The sequence below is a fragment of the Conger conger genome, chromosome 3 (genome assembly GCF_963514075.1).
Source record: "Conger conger chromosome 3, fConCon1.1, whole genome shotgun sequence".
Classification (NCBI taxonomy): domain Eukaryota; kingdom Metazoa; phylum Chordata; class Actinopteri; order Anguilliformes; family Congridae; genus Conger; species Conger conger.
Window position 1 is genome coordinate 3,488,763 of NC_083762.1, and position 3,207 is coordinate 3,491,969.

Genomic DNA, 3,207 nt, shown 5'->3' on the forward strand with positions numbered 1-3,207 from the left:
GGCAGTAATGGATGTGGAGGATCCATATTAACTGCTCAAATTAACAGTCTGTGGGACTAAATACCAAAATATCTGACAAACTATGAGTAAATTACACCATTTCACCAGGCTATGGTGCCATTACAAGGGCGTGGCAGCATTCTGTTTGAGAAACCGTTTAACTCCCGAGAAACGAACGTGAGTAGTGAACGGGGGTAGAAATTAATCCATGGAAGATTCAATGCCATTTTATGCAGTGTGTGTGGGGAAATCATCACAAGTGTATTTTACGATGTGACCTTCTGCCACAAAGGGGCGCCGTTTTCATTAAAACCATCGCAGAGTTCCACAGGTGTCCGAGTCTGGGCCATAGAGTGCATAAGAACATAAAGTTCAGTGGCCTGAGATGACCTTCAAATGCTGGGGGTTTAGAATTAGGTTTTAGGGTTATAAGGGTACATCTTGGGTTTCGGGAGGATGATAGGGAATTCTTTTTTTCTTTTCTTTTTTAAAGCTCCCTTCTAATGACACTGGTAAATGATTCAGTTAGTAATAACAGTAGCCATAGCAGTACTTGTACACTTCACGCAGGGAAAATAAAAGACCAAGTTTCCCTGGTCTCACACAATTCTAAAGCTAGTATGGGGAATCTCCATTCTAGGACTAGGCTTAATGCGTGTCCGCAAAACTAGCCATGTCCTGTACTCTAAAAGCCACAGTCAAAGACTGGCACAGGCTTGATAGAGGATTAGCAAACTGCTATTCCCCTACTTTATAAGCCGTGTCCTTTTCACCCATGCCTGCATTTAAACACTGCTTGTAATTATACAAATTAAAATATCGTTGACATTAGTCAACGCGAATTCATTTTAAATTACACACTTACCAATAAGGGTAAAGCGTGGAATGTTTATTAATACAGAGCAGAGAGAGACAATTGATTTTCGGCGCACCTGTCTGGCTAATTAAAGACGAGGCAATATTTGATCAGCAGCACGCCAAGCTCGGTGTAATTAGGGACTTTAAGCAACAACGGATTTTGGGACGGCTACGGTGACCGGAAATCTGTAATGACGCTGCCGCCACAAAATATGTGATTAGATTGTCCTTAACTGGACATTCAAATGCTGATTTAACTATCACGACTGGTAACTGAAACAAACTGAAGGTTCAAGAACACGGACTTTTGAATTGTTTGTGAACATTCCATGCAGTCTCTCAGTAATGGCGATCAAACCATTTCTCAACTTCCTACATATTCAGAATATTAATGAAAAACATATTCCATTCACCATAATCCAGTGCATCCGATTAGCAATTGTCAACTCAAACCAGCATCGATTTATTCACCTTTATTTTGTAGTTGAGCATTGGACATTGGCACAATGTATTTATGCAGAATATTATGACAATGGAAACCCTGTACACTGATTTCAAACACAAAATAGCATATACAGTAAATAAATATCAAAGTAAAAAGACAGAATTAGAAGGGGGGGGGGAAGCTAATGTTATTGATGCCATGACTGAAATCTTCCGTGGTTTGACGATGTTAGAGAGCACGTGTACTGCATATTAAGCATGTTGTGTTTTTTCCGTTCAAAGCAAACATGGTACACAACATGCTAATGCTCATCAGACAGGACATGACAGTGCATATGGCAAATTTGGCAAATGGCAATAAAATAATATAATAATAAAATAAATCCTGGCAGCAACAGTTGTCTCTGAAGCTCCATCAAACCTTCAAAACACCTGGCTTTTAGTCTATGAAATGAGTCAACACGAAGAAGCCAGTTGTTTGTCTAGTCAAAGTAAAAAGGCGAAAAACGGTTCGTTGAGAACTGAGGAGGCGGCAGAAGTCCTTTGTAAACAGAGTCAGCATGTGCCATTCTGGATGATCAGGTGAGCAGCTTCTCTGATTGGCTAAGGGGCTGGTAATTTAACATGGTCACACCAAACTCTTCTGAGAAAACCTCTTTGCTCTTCACTTTTACAAATTAATAATACAATAAGAACCAAAAAAAATGAAAACATAGTCTGCAAACAAAGCAAATTAAAAACAAATAATCTTAAGAAGAGCAGCACTGCCAATGAGAATAAGGCAAGCAAGCGCACTGGTACAGTCCAGATCGATATTATTTACACGTACTGATTGAGCAACTGCCAAATATTTCAGCTGCTACTTTTATACACATTATACACGCCCTACAGCAGCAGTTTGGCTCCCCCCGGTGTTCAAAATTAGTGTTACAAGCAGTGTGTTCATCTCAGAACCCATGACCTCAAAGGTTTTTATAAGGATAGAAGCTGAATGTTGGCAACAGCAACACAGTTTAGACTTCCAGTATTCGCCAACATAGTATTTTAACTTAATCCTGAGGTTTTTAAACTAGTTTTATGATCCCTAACTGATGATATCTTAACTGATTATACCTAATTGATAACGCCTGGGACGTGTTTAACAGTGAGGTTATCCACAGCCGCCGGTCTAAGGAGGGTAATGAGCGGAGATATGAGTTAAATTAGCGGTAAAGCAGCCTGGCAGCGGCCAACCCGGCCCAGTCTGACCTAGTTCTGCCCTGGCAGAGTGCCCAGGGAACCGCCGGAACCAGGGGAACCATGGTCCGATACTCAGGCCCAGTCCCCTGACCTCACCTCACACTGCAGCCTGATAGAAAACACACACAGCAGCTCACTTCAGCTCCCACTGCAACGCACTGCAAGCCTACAAGCCCATTTACACAGCACCGCATCAGCCAGAGACACTATTAAACACACACACACACACACACACACACACACACACACACACCAGCTGATCTCTATGGTCGCACTGCAAACTGTACTGGTCCACTCTCAATGGTCTTCCTGTAATCTGTACTGCTCCAATATCTATGGTCCCACTTCAATCTGTACTGGTCCACCCTCAATGGTCTTCCTGTAATCTGTACTGGTCCAATATCTATGGTCCCACTTCAATCGGCACTGGTCTACTATCTTTTTATTTTATTTTATTTTTAAAGGCCTGTTATCTACAGTCAGTCTACAGTCTATACTAGTTTACAGTCTATGGTTAGTGTGCGGTTTTGACCAGACTGTTATCTGTGGCAAGCCCACAGTCTTCAGAACAGCAGACAAATCAACAATAAAAAATGACAGTTCACTTCAGTCCTTCATGATCCAAGATCCCCAGAAAATTCACCTGTAGGCCAACACCACCTGGGT